Raw genomic sequence first — 20884 nt, forward strand, 5'->3', positions numbered from 1 at the left:
ACTGGAATCCACAGATCCCGAGGCTGCATTCATTGTAGCTGGGGATTTTAACAAGGCTAATCTGAAAACAAGACTCCCTAAATTGTATCAGCATATCGATTGCGCAACCAGGGCTGGCAAAACCTTGGATCATTGCTATTCTAACTTCCGCGACGCATATAAGGCCCTCTCCTGCTCTCCTTTCGGAAAAGCTGACCACGACTCCATTTTGTTGCTCCCTGCCTACAAACAGAAACTAAAACAAGAAGCTCCCGCGCTGAGGTCTGTTCAACGCTGGTCCGACCAATCCTCGGAGTGTGGTGTCAGGAAAATAACCTCACACTCAACGTCAACAAAACTAAGGAGATGATTGTGGACTTCAGGAAACAGCAGAGGGAACACCCCCCTATCCACATCGATGGAACAGCAGTGGAGAGGGTAGTAAGTTTTAAGTTCCTCGGCGTACACATCACAGACAAACTGAATTGGTCCACTCACACAGACAGCATCGTGAAGAAGGCGCAGCAGCGCCTCTTCAACCTCAGGAGGCTGAAGAAATTCGGCTTGTCACCAAAAGCACTCACAAACTTCTACAGATGCACAATCGAGAGCATCCTGTTGGGCTGTATCACCGCCTGGTACGGCAACTGCTCCGCCCACAACCGTAAGGCTCTCCAGAGGGTAGTGAGGTCCGCACAACGCATCACCGGGGGCAAACTACCTGCCCTCCAGGACACCTACACCAACCGATGTCACAGGAAGGCCATAAAGATCATCAAGGACAACAACCACCCGAGCCACTGCCTGTTCACCCCGCTATCATCCAGAAGGTGAGGTCAGTACAGGTGCATCAAAGCTGGGACCGAGAGACTGAAAAACAGCTTCTATCTCAAGGCCATCAGACTGTTAAACAGCCACCACTAACAGTGAGTGGCTGCTGCCAACACACTGACTCAACTCCAGCCACTTTAATAATGGGAATTGATGTAAAATGTATCACTAGCCACTTTAAACAATGCTACTTAATATAATGTTTACATACCCTACATTATTCATCTCATATGTCTACGTATATACTGTACTCTATATCATGTACTGCATCTTTATGTAATACATGTATCACTAGCCACTTAAACTATGCCACTTGGTTTACAAACTCATCTCATATGTATATACTGTACTCGATACCATCTACTGCATCTTGCCTATGCCGTTCTGTACCATCACTCATTCACATATCTTTATGTACATATTCTTTATCCCTTTACACTTGTGTATATAAGGTAGTAGTTTTGGAATTGTTAGTTAGATTACTCGTTGGTTATTACTGCATTGTCGGAACTAGAAGCACAAGCATTTCGCTACACTCGCATTAACATCTGCTAACCATGTGTATGTGACAAAAAAAATTTGATTTGATTTGAACACAGAATAGCCACATGTGCACTCCCCCCTCGGAAATCGTTTGGAGAAAATATCCTATCCATTTTATTCAGCTATGTTCAATTATAGGCCTGTTCTTCATACTATAAAATAATATAAAATGCCACGTAATTCTAAGCTAAATGAACTAGTGTAGCCCACAGCCATTTGGCATAGCCAGATCAGGACCTAACATAAGGACAACTCAGTATGCTATTCTGTTCTTCTGAAATAGACTACATTCTCCTCATTCTTCTTAAGACCTGTCTAAAATAAAGAATGGATTTATTGTGAAGGTCTAGGCTACACTACATGGATTTATTAGACTTTTTAAAAATGTAAATGTTCCAATAGTCTGCATCGGTGGCTTGTAGGCTATGCATGGAAGCCAGGAGATACTAAATGTGTTTATGTTAATTACGGTCAATTTCCGTGAGACCGGCAGTGTTTTGCATGACGATCACCGGCTGACCAAGTTTCATGACCGCCACAGCCCTAGTCCCAACATCTTCCCTATTGCCTTTCTGGACTATGGCTTAAGTTTTTGGGTGCCACAAGAACCTCCGGAATTTGAGGAAGGATTATTGTTATTACTTGAGGATAAGAAATGATAGGTGGCACCTAGAAGGCAAGATCATGTAACTCATTTTCTTCCTTTCTGCAGCTCTTGCACCAGCCTCTCTTGTCGCTCCCTACTGTCATTGTAAGTAGCCGATCTGTAATGGACCGGAGCTAACTGTTGTACTGTATGACTCCCTATCCAGGGGTATTGGATTTATGAACTTCCATGGCTTTTCGCCAGTGTGGTGGTAGGCCAATGTGGTGGTAGACCAGTGTGGTATGTCAGCACAGCCTGGAGCAGTGTGTGTGCCTCTGTGCGCATGTAGAGTAGTGGAATGGAATGCCATGGGGCCAGGGGTTTGTGGGTCAGGGTTGAGGGCAGTAGATGGAGGCTGCAGCTAGGCAATAGCATACCATGACCTTACTTTGTCAGTCACATTGGACATGCTGTGCATAAGCTCACAGCCACACACTGATGTACAGTACAGAATAACCAATGACTGTACACAAAGACACACACACACACACACACACACACACACACACACACACGTGAGAATGGCAGCTGTATAAAGTACCGTACACACACCCACATTTTTTTTTTAGGCTAATTGAGAATAGCAGCTGGATGCTTACACACTCAATCCCACACACACTACCAGATGGACGCCCACTAAACACAATTACCTAATAGGCCATGCTACAGCATGGTAGAGAGTTCAGCAATGGCAGCATGACCTAGACTAGAGGCGGGAAGGGTAAACCTATAATAGAGACATTTACTGTCACACAAGTTCCCTCTAGTGTGGCCCCAGCTAAGCGACTCTAAAGCTTCTCCATACCTCATTCATACTGAAACACGTTCAAATGACCGCGCTAAACCACACTCTCCATCATGCTCTCCTGTATAGTATTTCATAGCCTCAAATATAGCCTAAAGTAACAACTGACAGAGAATTGTTTTTTAAATCAAATTAAAAAAGACACATCCACTCAATCTCTGCATTCACACAAATATGAAGAAAATTCCCCCCTGCGGTCGTTAAAGTCCCATGCCAGGCTATCCATTAGCTGTGTTATGCTGTAGGCTCCCATTAAAGCTGGGAGCTAGCTGAGAATCTTCCACTCATTTGTTCTGTTCCCTTACAGTGTCACCACACTGCTCAAAGTTCAGTGTGTGTGTGTGTGTGTGTATGTGTGTGTGTGCGCGCTGTGGGGACACTCTCTCTAGCTAGCTACGTCTTTAGCCCGTGCAGCTAAGAGGTGAAAAGTAATTGATTGGAGTGTAGTTGTTCTATGAGTCTTTTGCTCTGTCCTCAAGGGTTTACTAGATGACTATTGATTGGTTAACTGATTGATTGATTGGCATCTGGGAGACCGTGAGTAAACAACATCATTAGGGCTGTGACAGTCATGGAATTTTGGATGATGGATATTGGCCAGCCAAATGACCGCGGTTACTGTAATAACCATTCCAATAGCAAATAAGAATAAAGATGTACATTTTTTTTAAAGACACACATTTTCATTTTGACCTTACTCTGACGATTGTTTGTGGGGTTGGTTCTTTTTCGGGTTGACATTTTTGACAAAATATCCTCAGGAACGTATTATTTTAAACGCAGGTGTCTGTGTGTGGCAATCAAGATTTGTTGCAGGTGGTTTTGCGCATGTGCTGATACAAATCTCAATGGCAGTACCGGCACTAACAAGTTGGGTAAATAATCATTTCCCGTGGATATTTTGTCTCAAATTCCGACCAGCAGAATGACCAACCACACACACAACCGGTAGCGTAAGTTAAAAGTTTATATTATTCAACATTCTGGCACGTAAGGCAACTTTCCACGTTTTTGAGGTGCTTCGTTCCAGCTGGTATCGCAGTCTGATTTATCTGCCTAAGTCAACAGATACTTTGTAACAGTGGAAAGCTAGCCTACATGATGGCATACAGTAAGAAAATACCACCATGAGAATGAGGTGCTTGCTGGATAGAAGTGTTACATACACAATAATTATATGCACCAATGCCAAAGGAATCTGTGGCTTTCTCCTGTATTGAATGAAGCCGTTGTGCAAAGTATTGATGTAAAATACAACTCCATTCACTTTATATTGTTATGTCCGACTCTTTCTGTTTCTATCCAACTGTGTGAGGTCTCCCACATGATTTATTTGTTGGTTTACTATAGAATACTACAGTACATACTATAGTAAACTGTATAATACTATACACTGTAGTATCCCTTGATCACGTGTCGCACTTACTATAGAATTCTGCGGTATACTGTAGAATACTATAGTAAATACTACAGTCCGCAAAAAACAGTACAGTGAATACTACAGTACTGTTCGCAAAAGCACTACTGTTTTTTAACTATACAGTATTAACTACAGTATTTAAAGATGCACTATGCACTACGCTCCGCCATTTCCTGGTTGCTAAAATTAGAATAGTTCACCTAATTTCAGTTTGTGACAAAACAAGCAAGTATAGTGTAGAGAATTGTTGTACCATCTAAACTGCTGTGAAATATATTTTCCATATTGTATTCCAGCTGTCTGAAGCTGCTGTACAAAACCGAAAGTAAAAGACGCAAAAACGAAACTTAAGAATGGGAAGCCTAGAAAGTGTGCACGTAGGAACAGATCTACCGCTTCTTAGACTTGCTTCCAATTAGAATGACAGATCTATAACACAAATGTCTATGTGAATTTGGTCAGGCCACCCCAAAAGTTACATATTGCCGCCTTAATTTGCATATACCCTGCCCAAAATCTTCCTTCAAACAAGCTCAGTGTTATAGTTAAACTGAGAAGCTAAGAGAGCCCCATCTGTGAAAGGAAAGGGGGGAGAATGCAAAATAGAGAGATAGGATGACAGGTAACAGGAAGATATCTGAGAAGCAGATCATAAAGGGGCAGCAGTCAAACGCATACCCAGTACCCACCGCAGCTGACATTGAACAATGACAGATGGGTATACATACAGACATATGCTACTATATTGTTACAAAGTAAATCAAATCAATCAAATGTATTTATAAAGCCCTTTTTACATCAACAGTTGTCACAAGGTGCTTAAACAGAAACCCAGCCTAAAATACCAAAGAGCTCGCACTGCAGACGTAGAAGCACGGTGGCTAGGAAAATCGACCTAGAAAGGGCAGGAACCTAGGCAGAACCCTAGAGAGGAACAAGGCTCTAAAGGGTTGGCCAGGCCTCTTCGGGCTAAAACAAGCTAAATGAAATACCAAACATTAAGCCACTACATAAAGTTAAATTCATACTGATCTCCTACAAGAGGACAGATGCATCAATGAGTAAAACAGATCCAGTTCTGAAGGAAAATATGAGATGTTTAAAATGAAAAAGGTCAGGTCACATATCTCCTCTCCATCGCAGGACCTCAAATAGCGGGTATTATAGCTGGTCTTATCCAGAATTATGGGCGAAGTAGCTGGTGGTGGCTCAAAAGGGCTGGGTTTTGATGAATAAATCAATTGGAGGCATGACGAGTGCTGGGCCACTCACTGGTTCTGTAGGTTTTACTGACGGTCTTTGCATTGTCATCAACTCCAACACGGCGGGGAGCACAGAATATTCTCATCCTAGTCCATTGTGGATTGATACTACAGTTTATTAAATAGCATAGGCTACTGTAGGTACAAACAGTACAAAAAAAACCATCTAGTGTTTGCTTAATATTTTTGAAGTCTTGACAGTCAACATTGTTGAAATTGGCTTCAATCAGTGGTTAAGGGCGCTGTACTGCAGCGCCAGCTGTGCCATCAGAGTCCCTGGGTTCGCGCCCAGGCTCTGTCGTAACCGGCCGCGACCGGGAGGTCCATGGGGCGACGCACAATTGGCCTAGCGTCGCCCGGGTTAGGGAGGGCTTGGTCGGTAGGGGTGTCCTTGTCTCATTGCGCACCAGCGACTCCTGTGGCGGGCTGGGCGCAGTGTGCGCTAACCAAGGTGGCCAGGTGCACGGTGTTTCCTCCGGCGCATTGGTGCGGCTGGCTTCCGGGTTGGATGCGTGCTGTGTTAAGAAGCAGTGCGGCTTGGTTGGGTTGTGTATCGGAGGACGCATGACTTTCAACCTTCGTCTCTCCCGAGCCCGTACGGGAGTTGTAGCGATGAGACAAGATAGTAGCTACTACAACAATTGGATACCACGAAATTGGGGAGAAAAGGGGGTAAAATTTTTTTTTTAAATAAAATAACAAAAAAAATAAAAACTAAAAATAATAAGAATTGGCTTCAATGAGTATATGCCTACAGGTCTTTATGCATTGCACTTTCCTCAAATAAAAATACTAGTCTCCCGTAAATTGTATTGTGCGAGACACATCTTCCATTGATGTGGTGTTATAGGACATTTGAATATGTTTGGTGGAGCTTGTCTTTGGTAACTGGACAAGAGGCTGTCCTTTGGAAATGGGGATGGATACAAGCCGAACGGAGTTTGCACTGCAGGTAGGCCGATGTGAATAGAAGGTTTAGAGGCACAAATAGCACGTCGCATATGGGCAACGTGCATCACGGCTGGATAGGCTGTGCTTCCGCTGTCAAAATCCATGCCATAACCAACCGCGTTACCGCTAAGACCGGCTTTTGGTTGGTCTTAAATATCTCCACCAGCGCTGCCTGAAATTGGCACACATTTCTAAGGACACACCTCAGATATCGCCACCCCTCCCACCTCAGCGAGCTCATATAAGACGGGTAAACTGGCAATCCTGGCGCAACCGTTTGGGGAAAAAAATAGCCAAGAAAAATTGCCAACGAGCGTGCATTCGGCATTTGTTTCAAGCCAGCCAAAAATATAGCGCTCCATGACTTTGAATTGAATTACTTTCCTCGAGTGCAAAGTTAATCATACTAGCCTATAAAACAGCCCGGAAATGACATGCTGTTTAATTTGGGCTTCCTACGATGAAGTAGGCCTATTAAACATGGATCAAATGTAATGAAGGACACCACAACACAACCTTTGTTTTGTATCACTTGTTGTGAGTAGATGACAACAGGGATCAAATGAATAGACATGAATATGCAGGGCACATATGTTTTCAGTCAGTTTTCAATGGCATATGGATGAGGCACACAGAGAGAGCGAGAGAGAGGGAACAAGAGAAAACGAGAGAGCGATGGAAAGGATAAACAATGGTGGGGTGGGGTGGGGTGGGGGGAACAGTAAAACAAAGAAGCATTCCTAAAATAAAACCGTTTGGACGGCTCCCGGAGATGAAAAGAAAAAAAGGTACACAGCGTGAGCGTGATTAAATACAATACTGACCTCATTTCTATCTGCCACAGATGGGGGGGGGGAGATCAGAAAGCAACATTTGAGAGGGACCTGAAATCGGGAGAAGATGAAGTATTTTGCCATGATTAATGAGGATTGGTGTGATGGGAGGCAAAGACAACAACATGGGTCATGTCCTGAATAAAAGTGTGTGTCTCTCTCTCTCTCTCCCCCCCACTATGAGATCATGAGGCTTGCTACCTCACACGTCCCATAGTGTCCTTACACACACCGATGAAAGCTTTTAAAGGCTTCCCGTTTGAGCATGAGTGACCAGAACATTGTGTGCAATCGCTACTGTGGCGTTCCATTTCTTCCCCTTACTTTTTGGGGTTTGGGAGAGCTATGTTTAGCAACATACTGACAAAATCATCCCCATCCATGCATAATCATATTATGTTGGAGGCACTAAGAGCCGGCCGCAAGCTGGGGAATGTAGCTTATGTCACCAGAGGAAGACGACAACACACAACTGCCATTTTCAGGGATTTTTCATATAAAAAGGACACAGAGCCAGAGAAGGATTGGCGAGAGGGGGAAGGGTGGAACTGAAGAGAGAAAAGAAGAGAACCGGAGAGGGAGACGGAGAAAACTGGAGAGGGAGACGGAGAGAACTGGAAAGGGAGGAGAGAACTGCAGAGGGAGACGGTGAGAACTGCAGAGGGAGACGGAGAGAACTGCAGAGGGAGATGGAGAGAACTGCAGAGGGAGACGGAGAGAACTGCAGAGGGAGACGGAGAGAACTGCAGAGGGAGACGAAGAGAACTGCAGAGGGAGACGGAGAGAACTGCAGAGGGAGACGGAGAGAACTGCAGAGGGAGACGGAGAGAACTGCAGAGGGAGACGGAGAGAACTGCAGAGGGAGACGGAGAGAACTGCAGAGGGAGACGGAGAGAACTGCAGAGGGAGACGGAGAGAACTGCAGAGGGAGAAGGAGGGAACTGCAGAGGGAGACGGAGAGAACTGCAGAGGGAGACGGAGAGAATTGCAGAGGGAGACGGAGAGAACTGCAGAGGGAGACGGAGAGAACTGCAGAGGGAGACGGAGAGAACTGCAGAGGGAGAAGGAGAGAACTGCAGAGGGAGACGAAGAGAACTGCAGAGGGAGACGGAGAGAACTGCAGAGGGAGACGGAGAGAACTGCAGAGGGAGACGGAGTGAACTGGAGAGGGAGACGGAGAGAACTGCAGAGGGAGAATGAGGGAACTGCAGAGGGAGATGGAGAGAACTGCAGAGGGAGACGGAGAGAACTGCAGAGGGAGACGGAGAGAACTGCAGAGGGAGACGGAGAGAACTGCAGAGGGAGACGGAGAGAACTGCAGAGGGAGACGGAGTGAACTGGAGAGGGAGACGGAGAGAACTGCAGAGGGAGACGGAGAGAACTGCAGAGGGAGAAGGATAGAACTGCAGAGGGAGACGAAGAGAACTGCAGAGGGAGACGGAGAGAACTGCAGAGGAAGACGGAGAGAACTGCAGAGGGAGACGGAGAGAACTGCAGAGGGAGACGGAGAGAACTGCAGAGGGAGACGGAGAGAACTGCAGAGGGAGACGGAGAGAACTGCAGAGGGAGACGGAGAGAACTGCAGAGGGAGAAGGAGGGAACTGCAGAGGGAGACGGAAAGAACTGCAGAGGGAGACGGAGAGAATTGCAGAGGGAGACGGAGAGAACTGCAGAGGGAGACGGAGAGAACTGCAGAGGGAGACGGAGAGAACTGCAGAGGGAGAAGGAGAGAACTGCAGAGGGAGACGAAGAGAACTGCAGAGGGAGACGGAGAGAACTGCAGAGGGAGACGGAGAGAACTGCAGAGGGAGACGGAGAGAACTGCAGAGGGAGACGGAGAGAACTGCAGAGGGAGAAGGAGGGAACTGCAGAGGGAGACGGAGAGAACTGCAGAGGGAGACGGAGAGAATTGCAGAGGGAGACGGAGAGAACTGCAGAGGGAGACGGAGAGAACTGCAGAGGGAGACGGAGAGAACTGCAGAGGGAGAAGGAGAGAACTGCAGAGGGAGACGAAGAGAACTGCAGAGGGAGACGGAGAGAACTGCAGAGGGAGACGGAGAGAACTGCAGAGGGAGACGGAGAGAACTGCAGAGGGAGACGGATAGAACTGCAGAGGGAGACGGAGAGAACTGCAGAGGGAGACGAAGAGAACTGCAGAGGGAGACGGAGAGAACTGCAGAGGGAGACGGAGAGAACTGCAGAGGGAGAAGGATAGAACTGGAGAGGGAGACGGAGAAAGAGAAAGATGAATAGGGTAAACCCATTAGTAATTGCCAGTGGATTTTCTTTCTATGCCTCCATTCGGAGAGGATCATGATGGCCAAATGCAAATGATTCCACCCGGCAAACAATATTATGTTTGCAACGGATCCCATTCATTCTGCTGTGGTGGTGGGGCTGGTTGCCTGCGTGGCTAGGGCGGTGGCGGTGATAGATGGAAGTCTGAACTTTAATCAGAATGGCGCCTGGAGCATTTTCAGGGAGGTAAACAGGTTAATCAGTCAACCCCCCCCCCCCCCCCACGTCATGTGACCATTTCTGACACCGGCGAGCGATTCATCTCTTTCCCATCAGCGCCTTCGCTGAGGCACCCCCCTCCTCCACCAGTCCCCCCTATGCCGCAGGTTGACGTTTGTCATGAATCTTGCTCTGGAGGATGAACTGAGTGATTTCCGCTAGATGGGCCAGCTGCAAAGTCAAAATTGTCTGTATTGTAAAGATTTATGAAAACAAAAATGTGCTTTATGGTCTTAACTTAAGGTTACAGTTAGGCATTAGGGTTAGCAGTGTGGTTAAGGTTAGGTTTTAAATCAGATTATGACTTTGTGGCTGTGCCAGCTAGTGACCACTCTGCAGAGCAACCTCCAGTACATGAGTCGTCCCAATAAATGCCAGCCTGCCCCCACGCCTCCGCCACTAGCCAACGCTGGGTAACAAATAAACAGAACCACCCCCACCTCTCTCTGTGCGCAACCATTCACTAATATAATGTACAGAATGGGTGGGGGTGGGGGGGACACACACACACACACACACAAACACCATCCACTCTGTCACCGAAGCCAGTGAGGAACCCTCCATACCTTCACCAGTGTCCAATGTAAGTACAACCCTTGGACAATAAAGTTGTTAAATTCAAAGCAACCATGCTCCCCAGAACATTGTGCCACTCCACCAGAGCCTGACAGACATGTTGGACCATTAACAACATAGCATCTAGGACAGAACAGCCAGAACAGCTTTGCTCAGAGAGGGCCTTGGGAAGACGCTGAATTAGTGGTATGATCTTAGCCCAAAATGCATTTTAGTGCCATTTCGGGGGACTGAGCAAGCAGTGTGTGTGTGTGTGTGTGTGTGTGTGTGTGTGTGTGTATATGTGAGCAGTGTTTTGGGAGACAGCCGCAGACTTGCTGGAGTAATCAACGGCTCTACGGCGGCCAAGGTCAACTTCACAAGCGGTTGACACTCATTTACGAGGCCGTGTCGACCGCTGTCCAGGCCCGGGCGAGTGGGACAACGGAGCTCCGCGTCACTAGGGTTGTTATTGTCACACTATTTACACGGTTGGCTGAAAAAGTTTTTTTTTTTTAAATGTTGCACCGCCCAACGCTGTTCATTGATTGGGTGAAGAGTAGGAAACTACTGTGGTGTGGCACGAACTGTACTGTTGGTTCATATTTGCTCAGGATGTTGCAGAAGGATATGGCTGTTGTGCAATATGTCTTGAGTTAGGAAATTGGCTTTATAGGGGGCCCTGGTCGAAGGGAGGGTGGAGGGGGGAGAGTGGGCAGAGCTCTGGCGCCTTATGTGATGTCTTTGTTTTTCTCTGTACTCCAGAGTTCTTCGTAGAAACGATAACTCCCCACACACACACACACACAGTATTACCTCCAACACTTTTTTTTCTTATCTGTGTGTGAGCCCTCTATACTGTATATGCACTCCTAGCTAGTATAGGCTATATGTGCAGCCTTCTTCAGTCTCATTACAGGGTTGAAACAATGCTCGTAAAACTAAATCCTCCTTTTGATCTAATTAGCACTCTGCGTGTCACACCACCGCCTCAGAGAAAACGCCAACGGACTTCTCAGTCACAGATCGGTGCCTGACTCAACGTGGCAGAGGACAGGAGGGGAGGCGACCAACACCGCCACTGAAAACATTTCTGTTAGTCGTCCATGAGACGCGTGTGTGGTAGGAGGAGGGATAAAGGACAGAAGTGCTGGGCCTGGGAGGCGCGCATTCAAATCAAATTACATTTGACTTTGTTCAGTTGCATTGAGGGGCGGTACAGACAATCTATTCTCGTGGGGGTTTCGCCCTCCCACGTGGGAGCGCTCTCACTCACTCCTATATCCTCTTACCCTGCACTTGTTTATGCCTGTTTCTATCCATCTCGGTCCACTCACTATTTCTCTCCCACTCTCTTCTTCCTTCTCATTGTGATGGTGGTCAGAGGAAGCCGTGGACCAGTCTGGACACACACACACTTCTCAGCATTCGAGGAATTGCTAGGGAATCTAAATATGGGTGTCATGTTCACGGCGATATTAGGTTCATTGTCTACTACAACTGGGTCTGAACCAGAAGTATGTGCAGCTTTTGTATCTCCTTGACATATACGGAAAATGCAAAGTGAATATAAGATGAGCACAGGTAGGTAGACATGATGATATAGTGGACAGCTTCAAATATGTATATCTCTGGTCTGGTGCATTTCAAGCAGGACTGTCAGTGCTGCAGGCCTGCTGAAAGTGATTCCAGAGAAGGAGGGAGGGAGGGACAGAAGGAGAGGGAGACAGCCATCTGTCAGTGGTTATGGATGAATCTGTCTCGACACCACCGGAGAAGCCCCCCCCCCGTCCCCCAACCCATCTGCACCAACCCCCCACATCTCCACACAGAGATAGAGCGAGAGAGAGACAGAGAGAGAGAGAAAGGGCGGGACAGATGAAGAGAGAGGGAGAGATACACTGTAGTCAGAAACAGTAGGTAAGGAGGGAGGCAGAGCGGAATAGAGAGACAGATCGATCTCAAACGAGAGAGAAATAAGATGGGGGAAAGGGAAGAAAGAAATAGAGATGGACAGCCAGCGACTGGGCGAGGATGCCTTTTCCCAGCCTCCATTTGCACAAAACTTTCATTACCACCAATTTAGGCTGGGAGCCATATCTGTGCTGCCATTAGGGCTGGCCCACATAAATCAGTCCAATCTTCCTCGCGGGCCCTTAAATTACACCTCCGAGTTGGTTATTAAAATGTGTCGCCTGTCTCACAACACCCAGCGCGGCTGGAGATTGGACAGGGGCCCCAGACAAATCTGTTTCAGGGGGAGAGAAAAAGAGGGAGGCCTCGTCTACCAGCCAGCCCACACATAACAGGGGGAAGAAGAGAAAAATCTGCCGGCTCAGACAAGCAAATCAGAGTAGCGGGATAGGAGCCTATCATCTGGTTTGATTTATACACTCCTGTCGATCTGGTTCAGTCTGGCTCGCAGCTCCCTCACCTCCTTCTCCTCACCCCCCTCCCTCACCTCTAGAGAGTACTTCTACCCCTCACCCCCCATTCCCAATTCCATTACCATCAACACCCCCCCCAGCCCCCCCTCCCCCTCCCCGCCCCCATCACGTCGAAACGCAGCCTCAACGCCTCCCCTCGCAACACTCAATCAAACCCACGGCCAGATAAGACCCGTGATGAATGGCCTAATTGAAGGGAGCGCTGGGTAATGTTGCGTCGCTCCGGTTTGGAGGCGAGAGCCGAGGGTGATTAGCCTGTAGGATTTATTGTTATTGCTGCGCGTCTGGGTGGGTTAACACTGGCAGACAGAGTCCTGTAGACGGACTGGCAAGCTCACACCTCAGCCCTTTTTTCTTCAGGATTTCATTGAAATCTTGGTAGCCCTGACAACACGCAGTAATCGGCCTCCACTTCAAAACACACACACAGGCAATGAGAGGACATTTCCACTTAAAATGTGTCCGACAAGAAACACAGTGATCTATAATTCATGGTCATGAAATGTGGCTTTTCCCCTCCTACCCCCTTCCTGCTTTCAGCTCGGAGACATGAAGCATAGTGTTTTTCTCGCGTGGAGTAGGCTTCAACAACATCCACGGGGCAGAGAGAAATCCCTGTGGAACAGGGGGTTTCGGCTGCAAATGGGATGATATCATTAGGTTCTCTGCACAAAATAGTCGGAAACGGTCTCAAACTTTCACATGTCAAAATGATCACGCCTCATTCAACAGGATCCATGGAGCCCAGACTGCTTCGCTCGCCACAAATGGCTACGTATCGGGATCTAGTTCAGCGAGTTCAATTTGAAGAGGAGATATGTCGACCTCAGGCGTATTCTCAGTTGTAGATGCATCTGATTATCTTAACGTTGGCCTGCCTGTAAATGCTTGTTCTTGTGGTCTAAGTTGATCTTCACGGGTCCGGACTTGCGGCACATGGGAAGATGATTCCATTTAAGGGGAAGCCAGAGGAAGGATGTACTGGTATATTATGTAAAGCAAATCTCTTGGCGTTCAACGGTGGCAAACACAGGTCACGTTAAAGAGTTGTCGTACATAAGCACAACATCCAAAAAGGACGTGGAAAATCTAAATCTACCTGCGTACCATTTTCCGGTAGAAACGGCGAGCATGTATTCTGTCCTCTCGTGTGACACGCGATCGGCAGGAACAAGAAACAAACCGTTGCTAAATATAAGCGCTTGCTTGTCCTCGCCACAGTGTTGACATTCAAACAAAGAACAGACACCTTTACAGGGGCCTGTACCTATGCCATTTTCCATCTGACCCTCCGCCACAGTGAGACTACAGCTTCCTCTTCAAATGAACACCGACAGTGCATTTACACACACTCCAATGACCGCATGAAAGCACACTACCACAGAAACTATAGGGAGAGAGTAAGTGTACACACACACACACACACACACACACACACACACACACACACACACACACACACACAGCAATCACGTCACACGCACAGCAATCCAAAACTAACCACAAGTGTATACAACATTACCCTTAAGGAGTAGCTTTCACTACCAGTAGGACACAGTGCAGTGTTTGTGATAATGAGTGATACGGTAAGCTGGAGTTGACTCTCTCGTGTGTGTGTGTGTGTGTGTGTGTGTGTGTGCCTGCCTACCGGTGATCTCCTCTTCCTTGCTCTAATGACAGTGCTCAGACTGATGGAGTGGTCTACTCACCGGCCAACTGTGCTTCCGGGTGGATGGCAGGTGGCCTCGATAGCTTGGGTACCCCTCTTCTGTGAGAGAGAGAGAGAGAGAGAGAGAGAGAGTGAGAGAGTGAGAGAGAGAGAGAGAGAGAGAGAGAAAAAGAGAGAGCGAGAAGGAGAGAGAAAAAACAAAGCAGAAAAAAATCGAGAGTAAGCAATAGTGAGAGAAAGAGGGAGTAAAAAGAGAGAGAGAAAGAAAGTGGGAAAGATCAAAAGCGTGTGGGGGGAAGCAAAAGACAGAGAGAGAGAGAGAGAGAGAGAGAGAGAGAGAGAGAGAGAGAGAGAGAGAGAGAGACAGAGACAGAGACAGAGACAGAGACAGAGAGGGACAAAAGGAAAAGGACATTAGCTTAAATGAAGTTTATTAGCTGTATTAGTCAGGGAGGGCTGGAGCTGTCCCCCCCACCACCACCACTCCTACCCCTAGGCTCCCAGGTCTCCTTGCAGTCTCCCCCACAAATGACAGCCATTTGAGCCTGGCTCAGCTGGGAGGGTCAGCCATGACGGAATCCATTACATTACAGCTTACTCACTCACTATACCACACTTAATTTGGTTTCCTAATGGTCACTCACACTGACAAATGTTGCTACTGTAACAATGTTAGGACGCAGTGCTTTAAATTCATAGGATACAGGCGGAGATACAGGCGGAGAGCCCTACAAAGCCTTCTTCACTCACTGGCAATGTGTTTTGCTGTGCAACTAAGTATTCATTAGGGTACACTGTAGCGAAAACACTTCCTAAATGTACAAGTTCATGTTGTCCCTGCCTGTTTTGTTCCATTTTCTTCCGTTTTGTACCTAATGAATATGACCATGGACTCATGGCTTCAGCCATGTTGTAAAGGCCCAGTCTTGAATACAGGGAGAGGAGATGCAGTCCCATGTATTGTACCCACAGCTGCCTGTGTCCTCCAGACAAGGGACAGATATGGGATGAAGTGAGAGGGAAAGAGGGGGAGGAGGGGGGGGGGGGGGGGGGTAAAACAGGATAAGTTCCATTTTTCATCCCTCCCATCAAGTCTGAAGGCAAGCTGAGCCACTAATGTCCATTGTGTCTGGTGAGGAGGGCCCGACTAAATGTGTGTCTGGCACAAGTGTGTGTGAGTGTGTGTAAACCTATCTTACTACAGTATGTCTATGGATGTGTGTGTGTCTGTGTGTGTATGACATGAAAACATATGGGTATATGTGCATGTGTGTGCGTGTGTGTGTGTGTGTGTGTGTGTGTGTGTGTGTATACATAGTGATTGACTGATGTGTCTGTGTGTGTGCGCGCATGCTTGCGTGTGTGCGTGTGTGTGATCAACTGATGCGTGTGATAGAGAAAGGGTAGGTCATGGCAGTAGCCCCACAGCCACCAGACAGACAGGCCCCACCAACCCAGCTGGTTCATGATATCCATTATGATTTACGTGCCAAGAGGAGCCCGCCGCCGAACAAAGACACACAGACACACACACAGAGAGTGAGTATGAGTGTGTGTGTGTGTGCGTGAGAGAGAGAGAGCTTCCACTGTTTCATATTTCCCCTCCTGTCCATCCATTCATCCCTCCTTCATTTCTCCTTTTCCTCCTCTCTTGACCAGGCTGGCTGTTCCTGCCTCTAGGAGTGCAAGCGTTGGGCCGTTTTCCGTTTGCAACTAGAGAGGGCATTTTTGGATTCTGCACATGTAAAATCAAACCGTTCAGTTCTACAAAGGCCTCGATCGGCACTACAGACAGAGCAACGGTAACGATCGTGCTGCATCTGAAATGAAGACATGGCCAGCTGGATTGATTTGTAGCCCAGCAGCCCTGCAGAACAGTAATGTGCCAGAACTAGAAAGTGATTTGTTCAATGTTATCAGTTAGAGGGTTTGTTTGTCCGCTGAAAACCGAGGCAGCTGTCAAACACACTGTAGACACATTATAACCTTTGGCTCTGGGAATGAAGCTCATTTTATTTTTATTGGCTATCTACGCACTCCTATTGGCTAGCTACGCATACTTAATGACGGACTTGGCATTCTGATAGGCTAGCTACACGTTCACTCATTGTTGATAACACAACAAAGCACAATGAATGAAGGATCAGACCAGATATGATGCATGTAACCTGGCAGTGGAGGATTTTGAGAAAAATAGGAGGTTATACTTGTTGTTTTATGATTCAGTTCTTTATGATTTGTTTCTTTATGAGGCTTCAGCAGCATAATCGTCCAACGCTCACTCGCTCGCTCACTCACTCACTCACTCACTCACTCACTCACTCACTCACTCACTCACTCACTCACTCACTCGGTGGGAAACAATGGAGGGATTCTCATGAAGCTGGGATTTAAAGAGTATTAATGGGCCGCCAACAGAATTAGAGGGCCAAATGCCAAGGAGCAGATCGGGGTCCTCTTCAGCTGGAGAGACTGACTGACAAACAACGAGGACACTTGACTTCAGGGAGCACAGGTTGACCAAAGAGAGATGGAGAGAGGGAGCACAGGGTGACCAAAGAGAGATGGAGCGAGGGAGCACAGGGTGACCAAAGAGAGATGGAGCAAGAGCAGTAGATAGAGGAAAGGAGAGGATGAAGAGCGAGAGAGATGGAGGGAGAGCGGTAGATAGAGGAAAGGAGAGGATGAAGAGCGAGAGAGATGGAGGGAGAGCGGTAGATAGAGGAAAGGAGAGGATGAAGAGCGAGAGAGATGGAGGGAGAGCGGTAGATAGAGGAAAGGAGAGGATGAAGAGCGAGAGAGATGGAGGGACACGTAGAAGGGTAGATAGAACAATAAAGAGAGCAGGGAGATGGAGAGATGAGGGGGCTAGGCAGTGGACAAAGAGGGCCAGGAAAGCAGACACACTGAACATATGCCCGCCAGAAACAGACCTGGGCAGTGAACTGTGAAGGCCCCTCGTGTGAGCCTGCCTCTGGTCAGATACAGATACACCCCCCTCCTCAGACAGATACACACACACACACTAAGATACGTATTGCTATCATCAAATGCAATCAGCTCTACTGTACTCCAGCCAGCATGCAGCCGGGGTGGCATTGAATAAAATACAGTGTATCCTGTATTCTATTCTACAGTGTTTTAGTCAATGCCACTCCGACATTGCTCAATTTAATATTTATACATTTCTTAATTCCATTATTTTACTTTTAGATTGGTTAGATATTACTGCACTGTTGGAGCTAGGAACACAAGCACTTCGCTACACCCACAATAACATCTGCTAAATATGTGCATGTGACCAATAAAATTTGATTTGAGTCATCCATCCATGATACTCCCTGAGGAGAGGAGGAATGGAGGGTCACACACACACGGACATGTCCCCAACTCCTCGTAGTGACCTAGATCCTTAGGCCACTGCTGACCACTGACCCCTGACCACAGAGAAAATTTGACAAACACAGTCAAATACATGCCAGACTCAATTAATCCAACTAGTCTAATTCTGTCCAAACAACAAGCAACACAATGCTGAACTGAAGCCTCAAAACAGGCCAAAGAGCCCAATGAAGATCAGATGGGTGAAAAAAACATAGATTTTACAGATGGTTGAATCCCCGTTGATGTAGCTCACTTAGCATACTGTCCACACCACCAGGGGAACAATAACATTGGTCTTTGGGTTTCTGAGACAAACCTCCAAACGTTCTCTTACAGTAAACATTATTCCTCAGTCCAACCACCAAATTGGGTTCAACAATACCTCAGTAAACTTTGACGAGTAGAACGCTATGCCGCACTGCCAGGGCCAATCACTGTACGGCCCAGGTGGTTCTCGTTGACTCTGCAAACTCCTCGGAGGGGTGCCGTGCCAGAGGAAATTGGCTCATCCACGGCTCGTTTATTGCGCTAGCGAGCACCGCCGGGCTAGCGGAGGCCCTCCGAACCATTACCCGTTTTGTCTCTTAGCTCTGGCTCGAGGAACCTTTCAGGAGCCAGTTATCCAGCCGCGTCAGAGCAGCTGGGAGCCCTGGGAGCAGTGTTGGAGGAGAGGATCCCATCCAAGGCACAATTAAAGACACCCCTTTTCCATTTGCCTAGCTTCTAGTCTAGAGCCTAGCTAGCAATAGCTCCCATTGTATATAACCATCTGGGGCTAATAGGGGGCTCAGCTTCCCTCCACTGAAGAGGACTTCCTCTAATGAAGAGGGTCTTGACGGTGTTAATTAAAACCACCATCTTGGACAATAGAGGCTCTTTGTCGTGTGAAAACTGTGGGAGATGGGTTCATGGGACCATCAGGGTTCCGTACTCAAAAAGAGTCTCAGGGCAGGACTGCTGATCTAGGATGCGTTTTCATTATGAGCCAAAAGGCTTATCTGATCCTAGATCAGCACTCTTACACTGAGACGCTAATACGGGCCCAGGTGTAAAGCTTCATTGGTCCATGGGGATGAGTGCCCCCTACTTGCCCATCTCCCCGAACAGCAACTTTTCTATTCAGGCAAACCCCAAACTGAAGTAGTACCCCTCCTTAGTTTCAACTGTCAAGCAGCGTCTGAAGATAGTTATCCTCAACATAATCTGCACCCCAATTTCTGCCTGAGCACCTCCCTCCCTCCTCTGCTAAGCCAACTAATCAGCAGAGATATTCATCATCATCTTGGCTGTGTGTGTGTGTGTGTGTGTGCATTTTGGTGGTAATTTGGACTGCGTTATTGCTTCTCTTCTCCCTGTGTGTCAGTGTTAATGCTGCAAACCCCGTGGGGAGCTGCAGCGAGAGAGAGGAACAGCAAGAAAGAGAGAGAAAAAGAAAAGGAGAGAGCCCCCGGCTAGCCCATTAAAGGGAGGCCTTCTCCTCAATTAAAGGGAGGCCTTCTCCTCATTTCGAGAGAGGCACTGCCAGGGCCACACTGCTGCACTGCAACCATAGAAACTAATATAAACTCAGCAAAAAACGAAACGTCCCTTTTTCAGGTCCCTGTCTTTCAAAGATAATTTGTAAAAAATACAAATAACTTCACAGATCTTCATTGTAAAGGGATTCCAACACTATTTCCCATGCTTGTTCAATGAACCATAAACAATTAATGAATATGCACCTGTGGAACGGGTCGTTAAGACACTAACACCAAAACACCTTTCTAACACCTTTCTGAGTCAAAGGAGAACAAGGTGATTAGCTCACTAAAGAACTCTAAAGCCAAAGATGTTTGGGATGGACTCTACCTTTCTTAAAAACTACAAAGAGTCACTCATTGGCCCTATTACTAAGGTCACCAACACATCTATTGGTCTCGGTGTGTTTCCAAGGGTATGGAAGTCGGCCATAATAACGGCCATCTTTAAATCAGGTGACCCTGCTGACGTGAGTAACTACAGGCCCATTAGTATACTACCTGTGGTGTCAAAGGTTGTTGAAAAGTGTGTAGCAGAACAACTGATTACCCACCTCAACAACAGCCCCTTCACATTACACTCTATGCAGTTTGGCTTCAGAGCGAAACACTCCACAGAAACTGCCAACTGCTTTCTTCTGGAAAATGTGAAGTCCAAGATGGACAAAGGGGGTGCTGTTAGGGCTGTGTTTCTGGACCTAAGGAAGGCTTTTGATACTGTTAACCATGAGATTCTCATCACAAAATTGTCCAAGTTCAACTTTTCCCCTGATGCCTTGAGATGGATGAAATCATACCTTGAAGGCAGAACTCAGTGTGTCAGAGTGAGCAATGAGCTGTCGCCCACTCGTAGCTATGATGTGGGCGTGCCCCAAGGGTCAATACTGGGGCCCCTCCTGTTCAGCCTGTACATTAATGATCTGCCTTCTGTCTGTACTGGGTCTGAAGTTCAAATGTATGCAGATGATACAGTGATATATGTGCATGCAAAGAGCAAACAACAAGCTGCACAATAACTCACTACTGTAATGGTCCAGGTTACAAAGTGGCTCAGTGACTCGTGTTTGCATCTCAATGTGAAAAAAACTGTTTGCATGTTCTTCACAAAGAGGGCAACAGATGCTACTGAGCCAGATGTCTATGTGTCAGGGGAGAAGCTCCAGGTGGTATCCGATTTTAAGTACCTTGGCATCATACTTGATTCCAACCTCTCTTTTAAAAAGCATGTGAAAAAGGTAATTCAAATAACCAAATTCAACCTAGCTAATTTCCGATTTATACGAAATTGTTTGACTACAGAGGTAGCAAAACTGTACTTCAAATCTATGATACTCCCCCACTTAACATACTGCTTGACTAGTTGGGCCCAAGCTTGCTGTACAACATTAAAACCTATTCAGTCTGTCTACAAACAGGCTCTCAAAGTGCTTGATAGGAAGCCCAATAGCCATCATCATTGTCACATCCTTAGAAAGCATGAGCTCTTGAGTTGGGAAAATCTTGTGCAATACACCGACGCATGTCT

At 47.0% G+C, this 20884-nt stretch overlaps 1 protein-coding gene across 16 annotated transcripts in view; it reads right to left on the reverse strand.

Annotated features, from left to right (window-relative positions):
- Positions 1-20884, reverse strand: part of raraa (retinoic acid receptor, alpha a) — a 217701-nt gene that overhangs the window by 148288 nt on the left and 48529 nt on the right. For 10 of the 16 annotated variants that reach the window (XM_036946446.2, XM_036946444.2, XM_090202164.1 and 7 more), the window contains exon 2: positions 14499-14557. The gene's annotated coding sequence lies outside the window, so the exon portion shown is untranslated. Of the gene's footprint in view, positions 1-7261; positions 7322-14498; positions 14558-20884 lie in introns of all 16 variants that reach the window. The other 6 variants (XM_090202168.1, XM_090202163.1, XM_090202158.1 and 3 more) reach the window with 1 other exon arrangement.

This window comes from Oncorhynchus mykiss, chromosome 16 (genome assembly GCF_057628025.1).
Source record: "Oncorhynchus mykiss isolate SJ-2025 chromosome 16, ASM5762802v1, whole genome shotgun sequence".
In the NCBI taxonomy this organism is placed as follows: domain Eukaryota; kingdom Metazoa; phylum Chordata; class Actinopteri; order Salmoniformes; family Salmonidae; genus Oncorhynchus; species Oncorhynchus mykiss.